General features: G+C 44.6%; 1 protein-coding gene across 4 annotated transcripts in view; it reads right to left on the reverse strand.

Annotated features, from left to right (window-relative positions):
* Window positions 1-13,419, reverse strand: part of DPP6 (dipeptidyl peptidase like 6) — an 850,942-nt gene that overhangs the window by 414,194 nt on the left and 423,329 nt on the right. The gene's annotated exons all lie outside the window — the stretch shown is intronic.

Genomic DNA, 13,419 nt, shown 5'->3' on the forward strand with positions numbered 1-13,419 from the left:
TTGGACTGAAGCTAATAATTACTAAAAGACTACAAGATGGTGGGGGTGGGGGGTCTCATGAAGCTGTCCCATCCCTCCTTCACGCTTCAGGTCATAATTCTCACATCCAGGAAGGAGACTGACAGCCTAAGTGGTAGACTGATTTGTCCAAGGTACACAGCACATTGAGGCAGAACAACAGATAACACAGGAATAGTGCAGGGTAGTTTTTTACCTGAGCCATCTGCCAGCTCACCTCCCCATGGGTGGAAAACATATACACATATACATACGCATCTGCATGTGTACTGATATGTCTGTATCTATCTCCCTATAGAGATAGACAGATTTCTCCATATACATGTGCTGTGAAATATATATTTATCTCCCAGAATTGCAGAGAGTCTAGAGCTCTCCACTTTCTCATGGCACTATGAATTTTATACACATTCCATCACTGCAGAAAATTCCTTCCTATATCTGTTCAGGCTCCAGGACTCTGGCATCATGACCTGAGCCAAAGGCCTTAACTGACTGAGCCACCCAGGCGTCTGGATGTCTGTTCATTTCTGATATGTGGAATAGACTCAGCTCCTTCACCAAGATTCAGGTATCAGCTCTTTGTCCAAATTTCCCTGGTACTCCTCACCCGCCCCAAGGGAAAGCTCTGCTCTCTTTTCTGGGCTCCCACAGGCCCTTGCTCTGACTTGCAACATGAATCCCTCACCAATGTCCTGATGGGTTCACCCATCTCCTGCCCTTCCCCACCACTCTAGGTTGCAAGAGTCTGGAAGTCAGGGGTCATAATTCATCTTTCCCCCACACCGTGTCACTGTCTAGAACTGTGACACACGATACCACAGCCAGGAGCCATATAGGAGTCTTTCAATGAAAGCAAACTAAATAAAATTATGAATTCTAATTCTGAAATTACAAAATCACATCAGTGACACGGGGGAACTCAAGAACAACCGGACTGCGGCTACCATACCGATCACTCCAGGCCCAGAAGAATCCCACCGCCACACTGAGGTCCACCAGACCATGCATATCAAGAAAACACTGTATCTGACGCATGGTACAGATGTGCTAAAGTCAGGAATAAAACAAGTATGTACGCCAAGTCCTTCATGGGGACGACTGATGTAAACCCAGAAACAAAGCATGTGTCCCACCATCTACACTTCCCTAAGACACACCTGAAATTAAATCCAGGGGTTCGGACTTCTCGTTCAAAATTCTTAAAGGAAAGAAATTGTCGTACGTGTCAGAAAGAAGCAAGAGCTTATGAGCGGGCTGTCCACATGGAAAAATATCTATATTCAGTGTTTCTCAATGAAGCTGGCTGTGCCAAGCCAGAAGGTTAGATTAGATACACTTTTTGATTAGGATTAGGAAGAAACAATCTAATGATGATTCCAGACCTTATCAATGTCCCTGAAGTGACAGTCTCCTTCCCAAGTTTCTGGATGTGGCCTGGCCCACACTGGGTCTCTCTCACACTGTGACGACAGGGTCCTCTTCGGCCCTCTAGGAAACAGCAGGTGTCAGGGAGTTGGTGGGTGTGGGAGAAACCTGGTTTCTGCCACCAATGAGCATATGTGCTCGGAAGTCAAGTAAACCTTTTCTCTCTATGCACTGACTTTTTCCCATTTCAAGTGAACTTAATGGTTACTAAGGCATTAGTGGTTACTTCTACTTCATACTTGGTACTCACTGGAAATCGGAAGCATTCCCAAGGCTCCCTGCCTGCTGCTGTAGACCACACAGGCAGATGTACAAGGGACGTCTTCAAAGCCATACCCACGCCGGACCCGTTCCCCGATGCCTGTTTCTCCCCTCATCCCACTGCACGTGCACATCATCAGTTAAATTCATCTGGAATGTTCCACCGATGGAACAGACACGTCTTCTGTGCCCTCCCCTGCCACAAAAGTTTACTTCTCCCGCTTCGGGATGCAACATGAGGAGGACTCCAAGCCTCACTCTTCACGAGCCTCTTACTGTGCTGTCCCTGCCTCTCATGCCCTTGTTTGGACTTGGTGGCCCTCAGGGACTGTCTCACAGCTGCCGATCGCCTTCCAACCCCGACGTCACATCACACTCCGAGGGAGAGCCGAGGGGCATGGATATCTGAGGAAACAATTTCCCCCCTTCCTTTTAATCTCTGACAACTGGCGCTTCACGGTTCTGAGACCGTGACCTCCCCGAGCTCATGGGCCTCACGAAGAGAGTTCCAGCAAACATGAATAATAACCGCCTCCTTCAGAGGGACCCCAGGAAACAAACCCAAACAGCACTCCTGTTTTCAAGGCATCAGAGTGTCGGCCATTACTCACAGGAATGCGTATTTCCAGTGAAGGCAGGACAGAAATGGAATAGTCTGGGCAAATGAGATTTCTTTAGCAAATCGTCACTAGGCTTATAACATTTGTGTTCCTTCTTTGCTGTCCTAGCAAACAAATCATGTATCCAGTGTAAACGGCCACCGTTAGGGGACACGCTCGTCATGGAGGAAGGAGGTGCCGACAGCTCATCCCTAATTATTTCTTTGCCCTTTTTTTGTCCCCCACCATACAGGCTGGGGATGAGCACATGCACGGATATGTCTGAGTTCTCAACTCCAGCTCGGCCTTGGAAATAAAACTTCACGACACTCAAGCAAAGTTTTGTTATTGTTCCTCTAAGAAATAAGGTCAAATGCCACTCCTCCAATAGAACTAGAAATCGACACAGTTATCAAATTGTGGTTTTTAGGAGAAGAGAAGTTTGAACTGAATTTCACCAAAATCTTCACTGATTGTCTCTTGCTATTTTAAGAGGCTAATTCATCACCAACACATGTGTTGACCCTACAGCTTGGTGCCCAAACCGGGACACTGGTGAGAGTGAAAGGAAATGCTATTCAAACTGAAACCAGGACAACTGGCAGGAAGCGGAACAGTTCATCCTGAGCGAACGGGGATATGCAGTCGACCTACCTAGAAAGCACTTTTTTTTAAAAAAACCTAGAAACTCCTCTTTACCCTCATAATTCTAACACTGATCTTTTTAAAAATGATTATTTATTTATTTATTTGACAGAGAGAAAGATCATAAGTGGGCCGAGAGGCAGGCGGGGGGGGTGGGGAGCAGGCTCCCTGCTGAGCAGAGAGCCCAATGTGGGGCTTGATCCCAGGACCTTGAGATCATGACCTGAGCCAAAGGCAGAGGCTTAACCCACTGAGCCACCCAGGCACCCTAATAATTGATTTCTCTATTTTCTCCTGATATCCATCCCAAGTTTCTGCTCTTAATTCGGTACGTTACCTAGATGCCTGAAACTTTCTTCCCTAGAAACCTCTATCATCATACAGAGCCCAGAAATATCCTGCAGTGAACAGACCTCAAGCAACACAGTAAGACTGAACCAAAGAAACCTAGATCCCTTTATTTCTTCTCTCTCTGAAAATTCTGTGAATGTCTTGGGAGGAGGAGCTCTGACACACATGCTTTTCTGTACCCTTAGCCATGCCCACCCTCTCGGGACTCCCTGGATACCATGTGCAGACCAAAGACACAAAATACCTCCCCTTCTTTATCCCTTCCTTATGGAAATTAAGGGAGTGTTCTGTTGGCCATAGATCTTGGGAGGAAATATATGACTCGGTGCTGAGCAGCTAAGCCTAAAGAAAATCATGATGGAAAAACAAATCAGTATTATTTCCATGCGACAACTGCGCACATCCTACAATGAGGATTATAGTAGAAGGAAAATGCTGTCAAGTGTTTCTACATGTACAGGTCAAAGTCAACAATAAAATATGATGTCAGACTACACATTCTTTATAACCAGGTAACACAGAGCAAACATGAGCTCTTCTGGATGAAGTCTCTTACGATGATAAGAGATACCAACTAACCCATGGTGTTCGGTAGAGTTCTCAAATCCTTTAAATCGTGTCTTTAGGGTCATAGGTTCAAGTTCATCATGATTTTATCTCCATCCCTGCTTCGTCAAAACGTAGATTTTGAGCTGTGACTTTTATCCTCCAAGGGTGACTTAAGAATGTGGGAGACTAACTTACACGAATTAGGAACCACTGAAGATGTGACCACATCATGTTTCTGGATAGGGACTAGCGCCCCCCCCAAAGGTGGCATCATGATGAACAGGGTCCAAGGCTCGACCGTCTAGCTGCCTCTGGCATGGGGTCACAGACATTTCGATGAGCTGGACAGGGCACAATTTAGTTTGTTTCATTCCCTGTGTTCATTTCATTGAATGTCTTTGGAGAGTTAATTGATCAATTTTTGCCAGAACTCAAGGATACGAGACAGTGAGGTTTTATTTTTTCCTTGAAGCATGGAGGTAAGGTCATCCATACCTGAGATAGCCTTCACCAATGAAGCGTAGACTTAGCAGCCTTTATGTATGAAAAATAACTTGAAATCCATTTTTTTCAATAAAAGTGTCAGGCTTAAGGTTCAATTAAAATGATGCATGCTGGTTATTTGGCAGTTCCTGACAATAAAAGCTCCACACAGGTAAGACATTCAGGTAACAGAGAGAGACAATTTATATTTGTTATTTCAGTCCATTAAAAGTGTGCCCTTGGTCCAAACATTCAGGGATGTGTGCATGAGAGAAAATATAAGTGTTTTTCTTCTGATTATTAATGCTATTTGTTGAATAAGGACAGTCTTGGTGCATGAAAACATCATCCAAATCTTTCATTTATAATAAAAATAAGGCAAACAGGACAGACGGACTCTCTGGATCATCAGAGTAAATACCTAATTGAAGAATATTGCTCTCTCTCTTTGGAAATGAAATTTCCATCCAGAAGAGAGACTTGAGCTAAACTCCTGTAGATTTTGAAAGTGATTCCTAAGGCAGTGTACAAAGAGATCAGCTGTAACAGTGAATCATGAAAACCATGTTTGTATCTGAAATAAAGATATGAAGCAGGTCCTAGAGGCAATGTTCAGCAGTGGGGGCTCAAGACTATCAAGGCTAAGCATGAATGTTCTGGAAAGAAAAATATTTTTTTGTTAAAAAGAGGTTTCCTGAAAACATCATGTATATATAAACTCCAAGTCCCTCTTTAAACAAAACAGCTGGTGAGGCAGTGGGCTTGGGGCGAGGAGACCCATCTGATCCCGGACCCGGCCGATTACCAGCTCCATGGTCCTGGCACATGCTGGCACTGAGCTTTCATGTTCTCATTGGAAAATGGAGATGGGAAATCCCACCCCCAGAGTTTGGAGGATTAAGTAAATATCTGCCTGTGGGAACTGAGCAACCCATGACGTTTCATGCAACACTAGTTAGCATGTTGTCTTCACACCCTGTTAAAGTTCAGAATCTTCATAAAAGGCACAAACTCCCACCTGCATGAAAAAAGTACCCGTGGGGCCCGAAAATACTCAGGAAACTGATCAGAAGTATGGTGGCCAGGGGTACAAAGAAGTGGGTATGACTGAGCAGAGCAGAGGGGGACAAAGGCCTGTGTGCTAGGACCCACAAGAGACGCGTATACACGGAGCTATCCAAATCTCAGTTCTGATACGGACTATTGAGAAGTAAAGCAAAATGCAAATAGAAATACAGCTAGTATTAAGCTATGCTTATACGGAAGGGGCAAAAAAAAAAAAAATTCAGTAGCAAACACAACTTTTAGAAGTTATCTGAAACATAGTTAAAGTAAGCAATGGGGGATTGGAACATAAAGGCTAGGACTAGATATATTCCCAAGAAACTCACTATAAAAATGGAAGGTAATGATGAATGGGAAATATGAGGGAGGAGTTATCATAGTAAGCTGAATGTAATCAATCTGTAGGACATCTCCACATAGAAAAGAGTATAATCCCTTTCTTCCATGGAACCCCACCTACTTGAGCCTCCTTCCAGGTTATGTCCCTATTACAGAAATGGCACATTGTACTCAGCTCATGTCCTCAATCCTCCTAACTGAATGGAAAATATGAGCGTGCGTGTGTGTGTGTGTGTGTGTGTGTGAGAGTGTGTGTGTCCTGTTATACTAGAGTTTTGTAAAGTTTTCACCTATAATTATCTCATTTGTACCTCTCAACTGTCACTCAGACCCAACCCTTTAGATCTTTGGAATAATTAAATCATCTATTAAATACTTTAACCAGCTCTGATCAAATTATTACAAACCCATGGATGTCACCTGAAAAGGAAACTTACAACGATTATGGAAATTGATGTCAGCATGCCCAACCCTCCTCCCGATGGCCTAGCGCTCAGAGAAAAAGAACAGCGCTAACACTACAATCTGTAAACACGGCAAGCTCAAACTGTTCAGAGACAAGTGTAATATTCTTGGAGTTCTCCCATCAAGAAAGATGATTCCGTCCACTTATACAAGAGATGGCAAATGGGTCACTAAAACTTCACGGTTGGGGGACCAAAAGCAGCAAGTGCCTGATAGAAGTTAGTTGATGATGAAAATAGACACGTACCTTCTGTGTAGAGTCTGACAAAATCATCCGTCACCAAGACCAGAGCTGGCCCCGAACATGGGCCAAACGCCAAATGGCAGCTGAATGCCGTACCCATGCGATCAACCGAGCAAACGGCCTTTCAATTCAGCCTTCATTTCCTGCAGCCTTTTGTGCAAAATAACTTCCTTCCTTTCTTTTCTTTTTAATACAACCTACAGAATGTTAGCTTTAGGCCACTGTGCCACTTAAAAGAACGACACCTAAACCCTAAACGAGACCTTCTCATTAGGGCTGTCTTGGAAAACTGAGTGGTGGAAAGGAGACAATATCCTTGCAGTTGACTGTCACACTTATGATGGTCCTTTATACTTCAGTGATTCTATAAACTTTTTTGAGATGTGTACAGAATGGCACTTTATTCGGTTTTGAATTTCTTCATTTTTCCCAAACAGGGCTAATGGGCCCATTTTTCTCTGCAAGTAGGCCAGGTTCTGCAACAAACTATAAACCAGGAAGGATCACAGTATGACCATCTCAGTTGCTACCATACTACCGTTTATGATGAACTTTCACACACATCATCAGTTTTGATTTGGGGCATGGCTTCTGAAACCAGGTGGATAACTTCACAGTCACGTGTCGCAAGTAGAGGCATTTGAAGTAGGCACTGCTAGCTAACGTGAGTGTGTTTTATGTTTCAAACATCTTAAAGACTAGAGCTATAATGTTTACTGCCCACAAAGCCCATCTCAAGATTTGATGCTTTTCTCTTCATGGTGAAATCCAATAAATGCCACCATCTTCCCAAGTACACCCGGAATTAAGAAGTTGGTTAGAGTCTAGGAAATTTTCTGTTCTATTCTGGACTCTTCCAGCTTCATGAATCTGCTCTGATGCTCCCACGTAAGCCCTGAAGGTGGAAGCTGCATGCTGCTTGGAATCCCTGTGTTGTTTTACACAGCTGAACAATGAATTATTAAGCATGGTTCTCTTCCTGGCATGAGATATCACCAGGCACAAAGTTTTGGGTCAAATGAAAACTGTCTTGCTTCTGTTGCTGACCCTTCTGCTCATCTAGTTTGCCTGCTAAATATCAAAGCACGGTGAGCGTGGAGTTTAGAAATGAAGGTTTAGTCAGATTGTGCTTATGGTGCCCAAAGAACTCACAGGAAACCAAGCTGTTCTGCTTCTCCTCATTCAAATGTTTTTCGTTCTAGAAACACAAATGTGCACAGTGTCATAACACAGGATGAACATCTGAAGCCCTCCTGGTTACATTTTATAATTCGGAATGTAGGCTCCTGGTACCACTCTCCCCAAATCAGGCGACTGGTCTACAGATGGACTTGGGATTCAGGTGGGCCAGGCACAGTCCTTCTATGGGCTTTTCCTGGCTGGAGATGGTGGGGACTGAGCTAGGGGGTATGGATGTGGAAGCTTGCTGGCAGCTGGCTTCTCTGTAGGAAGGAAAAGAGGGCCTACGGAAGAAGCTGTAGCTCTCCCCGAGACTGGATCTCTCAGCCCTCCACAATTCCGTACCACCGACCCCAGTATCATTCAAACCAAAGTCCACAGGCAATGGCTGCAGGGGAAGGGAGAACACTTTTCAAGGCTTCTACCCATGTAACAGCTAGTATTCAGCTGAAGGAGAGTAGAAAGAGACATAAGGAAAATGGGCTTTGCCAGATTGCAGTATATTTCCTTTGGTAAAAGCTAATCCAGGCTACCAGTGTAAATTCTATCAATCAATGCAGAAAACAATGCCTAGCACATAATCAAAATTTGCTGAATTTAGTATTTTTATATTCCCTCTGGATCCTTGAGCTAGGAAGTATGCTTAACGCCCAGTAAGTGCTCGATAAATATTTATTTTGAATGAATACCACCTTTTTCTCAGTTCTTAGTATTTGTGCAAAAGAATACCACCTTTTCTGAAACTTTAGGAAATAACTGCATTTGCCAATGTGAATTCAAATAGATGCACGAGCAGTAAATGTTTCTATTCAAAACATGGACCTAGACACAATTCCTTTCACCAGAAGATGAGTCCTTCCTTTCACTGTAGAACTGATATTTAAAAAAAAAAAAAAAAAAAAAAAAAACCTGAATATATTAGAGGACATAAGGCAATTTGTGTGAAAACCAAGCATATCACAGAACTGCTACCCAAAATGCCAGATGTGAAGCATCTACACAGATGCAGTACTAAAAAGGGAGTGAGTATGAACTGAGAGGTGCTCCTGGGCGTAAGATACACACCCAATTGCAAAGACATGGTATGGACAAGAAGAATGCACAACATCACCTAAATACACTTTTATGTTGGTTTCATGTTGAAATGATAAGATTTTCGGTAGACTGGGTTAAATAAAATACATTATCAGGTTAATTCCATACATTCCTTTTCCATTTTAATGTAGCTACTGAAAAAATTGAAATAAAACATGTAGCTTGTGTTAAATTTTTTTATATGTTATGTATGTTCAAAACGTATTTTTTTAAATTTTTTATTTCTTTTCAGCATAACAGTATTCATTGTTTTTGCACCACACCCAGTGCTCCATGCAATCCGTGCCCTCCCTAGTACCCACCACCTGGTTCCCCCAACCTCCCACCCCCCGCCCCTTCAGGACCTTCAGATTGTTTTTCAGAGTCCATAGTCTCTCATGGTTCACCTCCCCTTCCAATTTCCCCCAACTCCCCTCTCCTCTCCATCTCCCTTTGTCCTCCATGTTATTTGTTATTAAATTTTTATTAGGATGAACACCCAACCTTTGTAGCAACATGGACGGGACTGGAGGAGATGATGCTGAGTGAAATAAGTCAAGCAGAGAGAGTCAATTATCATATGGTTTCACTTATGTGTGGAGCATAACAAATAGCATGGAGGACATGGGGAGTTAGAGAGAAGGGGGTTGGGGTAAATTGGAAGGGGAGGTGAACCATGAGAGACTATGGACTCTGAAAACAATCTGAGGGGTTTGAAGGGGCAGGGGGTGGGAGGTCGGGGAACCAGGTGGTGGGTATTAGAGAGGGCACGGATTGCATGGAGCACTGGGTGTGGTGCAAAAAACAATGAATACTGTTACGTTGAAAAAATAAAAATAAATTTTAAAAATTTTATTAGCAACACTGCTAAGTGTTACAGAAATATAAAATAGTATTTTCACCCTCTTCTAGATGCTAAAATTATACACAGAAATATTAGGGTTTTCCTGGGTATTTACCCCAAAGATACAGATGTCGTGAAAAGAAGGGCCATCTGTACCCCAATGTTTATAGCAGCAATGGCCATGGTCGCCAAACTATAGAAAGAACCAAGATGCCCTTCAACGGACGAATGGATAAGGAAGATGTGGTCCATACACACTATGGAGTATGATGCCTCCATCAGAAAGGACGAATACCCAACTTCTGCATCAACATGGACGGAACTGGAGGAGATTCTGCTGAGTGAAATCAGTCAAGCAGAGAGAGTCAATTATCATATGGTTTCACTTATGTGTGGAGCATAACAAATAGCATGGAGGACATGGGGAGTTAGAGAGAAGGGGGTTGGGGTAAATTGGAAGGGGAGGTGAACCATGAGAGACTATGGACTCTGAAAAACAATCTGAGGGGTTTGAAGGGGCAGGGGGTGGGAGGTTGGGGTACCAGGTGGTGGGTATTAGAGAGGGCACGGATTGCATGGAGCACTGGGTGTGGTGAAAAAATAATGAATACTGTTTTTCTGAAAATAAATAAATCAATTTAATAATAAAAAAAGAAATATTAGGAGTTTTATCTTTGTCTTTGGAAGCAAAAATTTCACCTGCATTAGAGAAAAACTGATTTGAGGACAAAACAAAACAAAAACAAAAAATAGTTGTTTTATTTCCATCCTTACATCAAAACATTCTCTGTATTTTTACATGACACAGATAATCATCAAGTGTAATTTCTGCTTTTAAAAGCATCAGGAAGAGTGCTGAGGAAATTCATGATGACAAGTGCTCAAGAGAGACTCATTCAGTCAGTCCTCGGTGTTTACGCCTTATTGCTTTCCCCTGACACAACAGGCTCCTTCCCTAGCTGCTGGCCTGGGGCGCCAGATGGAGAGCAGTGCACAGACCAAAGGAACGTCCACCTGATCCAGAGGGGCGGGGAGGACAGGGCGGTGGGAAGGGTAGATGTGTGTACGTGTACGCACGCACCTTCCACGTCACTGACTCAACAGCCAACAAAGAGCCCAAGAGACGATGGGTCTCTGAAATGGTCAACGAAACCCAAGCTGTTTCTTTTTTCTCATATATATAGGCTCATGCACACGGCTGGGGACCAACAATATCGGATCGTTACTACGCTACACCCACTGAGCCCAGGAAGAAAGAAAATCACACATCCTCATGAACAAAGGGGCAGGGATGCATCTCTCCATCCCCATCCGGCTGGCGTAACCTGTGTCTATCAGTGATTTCCACATCTGCTGCAGTAGGGGAATCTTTGGTCTGCTCAACAAAACACCGTCAAGGGGTTAATCTTCCCACAAAGTTCAACCAGTGTACAAATCGCTGTTAAAGAACTCTGTCTAGCCTTTTGGTCTGGTAGTTTGTGTGTGGGGTGGGGTGGAAGAGAGCTGGAGAGTACAGGAGAGTGTGGGTGACAGGGGTGTGACGGCCTGTGGCTTGACTGTCAGTGTTTCCCACAAGATGGCTCTCATGGAGGTCATTATACCTGTTTGCTGGGTACCGTAGAAAAAATCATTGACATTCCTAAGCATGGGAAGAGTGAGCCCAAGACGGACAGATAATGAGTCCTGTAGCGGGAAAAACTCCCACACATTTCTAAAAACCTGTGGCATACACAATCTCGGTAAATAATTTCAACGCTAATGGAAAAGGGATGCAAGTCTAGACATGACGATTCTCCCGCAGGGAAAGGTCATAACATTTTACTGTTTGAAAATTGAAAATCGGACGTTTTCTAAATTCTCTGTACATTCCTAAATGTAGAGTTCAGATGCTGCTGCAGAATTAAAAGATATTTTGAGTTTTTTCCATGGAATTAAGATCTGAGTAAAAACCACATGAGCTCAGTACTTCTTTTCCTGGGTACTCAGGCATGAGAGCATCTCCTATAAGCCACCATGAGTATCACAAAAGGCATAGGCACCCTCTCAGGGCACAAGGATCTATATTTTCTTCAGCATTTTTCATGGATTCCATCAGTGCCTGTTACTTTAAGTATAATTTCCTCATCTGAGCCATGAAAACACAATTACATAAACATGAAATTTTCAAAAGACACAGTACAGCACGGAAATAAACCAATAAAAAATTCTATTAATACATCCATTCATCACCAGGATCAAATCCTTCAGAAACCAAACTTGGTAATCTTCAACCTCAGCCCTGCAGTTAAGATCTTAATAAACTTAAAACAGGGAGTCTGCTTCCCATGATAAGTCGTACACATTAGGCGCTCAATGATTGCGGGTTCATGTCAAGGTCACCACCGAACTAAGTTAGATAACCATCCAAGTCACAAATATGAAACTTCTGACAACTCATCAACCACAACCAGGCCTCAAGCACCTTAGCGTAACTTTCCAGCCACACACTTAAGTGAACTTAATAGAGTCAAGAGCTGTAGACTCACGGCTTCAAGTGGGCCTTATTATCTATGCAATTTCAAGCACGGCAGTGGTTAAGGAAAAGCAAACCTCTTCAGTCAACGCAGCAAGCACACCCTCCGTGAAGTAAACCTTGCCGGCGCTTCGGCAACGTCTCTCCTGCAGCCAGACTGGGGGGTCCCAGAGAGAGAGGTGAGGATGCTGACCGGGCTCAGAGCAGGTCCTCAGGCCTGCCCCTCTGCCCCGGGGATGAAACCAGAATGATCCATGGATGACATCTGGGGCCATGAGGCAGCTCTTGCTCGTTACGGAGCCGAGCTTACCCCGACAGCTCGATGCTGCCTAACTGGTCAGTGCCCGGGCTGACCACCGAAACCCAGAGCTAGTCCCCCTCCTCCCACACCACAGCCCCCGGGGCCCGGGCCCTGTAAGTCACTGTATCACGACCCCAGAAGTCACCCTTGAACCTATACTGCCGCATAAGGAAGTTCAACAAATGTGGCCAATGCAGACTCAGCAGAGGCCAAACAGAGCCAATGTTCCAGACCTTTCCATTCTGTTTTTCTTGATGCACTTGGTCCCTGCTTCCCCCAAAGCCTGTCTCGCCCGAGTTTGAAAGGGTCCACCCTAACTTTCTCCACATCTGGGAGAAGGTGGCACCACGTACTGTCTTCTCATTTAGGCAGATGTCTTCCGCGGAGGAGGACACGCTGCTTCTGCTTCGGCCACGGGGAGAGGGCGTCGGGGAGGCAGCATGCTCGGCTTCCTGACAGGTCTCCTCTTTTTATCAGTGCGTTTCTTGTTTAGCCACGGGCCTGGTGAACGAGAGGATATTTGCTGACTTCATGGATGGGGGTCCCCGCAGGGCTGAATGTGGACACATGGACTGTGGCACGTGGCTGAGGCTTCTGTGGTGGAGAAAGAGCTTCAGGTAAAGCAGGTGTGGGCAGGATTTGGGGGAAGGAAATGGGCGATGACGTCCCAGGCAATGCTGTCGTCAGCGAAGGCAAGGTGCGTGGGCCACTCAAGGAGTTGGATCCTATTTTCCTCGAGGGCTCCAAAATCCTGGTTCATTGGGTGACTGAACGAAACCACAGACTCTTAAACTTTGTGGGTTGGTCACTGGGAGAGGTCAACGGGGAGGTCGCGACTCACCGGTTCCCAGACCCATCGTGCAACCAGATGGGTGGCGCTGGCACGGCACTTGGCATTGGCACGACCCACGCAGGACAGAGTTGTGTGACAGGGAAGGTATTCAAGCCTTGACCCCTTCCAATAGAAGGGCTCTTAGCCAGCCCTGCCCTTTCAGGGACACAGCCTGGGCTGACGGTCCTTGACAATGGCTTGAAGAAGGTGTAGTGACATCACCAAAAGCT

This window comes from Mustela putorius, unplaced genomic scaffold (assembly GCF_011764305.1).
Source record: "Mustela putorius furo isolate JIRA1106 unplaced genomic scaffold, ASM1176430v1.1 tig00000929_pilon_pilon_pilon, whole genome shotgun sequence".
Classification (NCBI taxonomy): domain Eukaryota; kingdom Metazoa; phylum Chordata; class Mammalia; order Carnivora; family Mustelidae; genus Mustela; species Mustela putorius.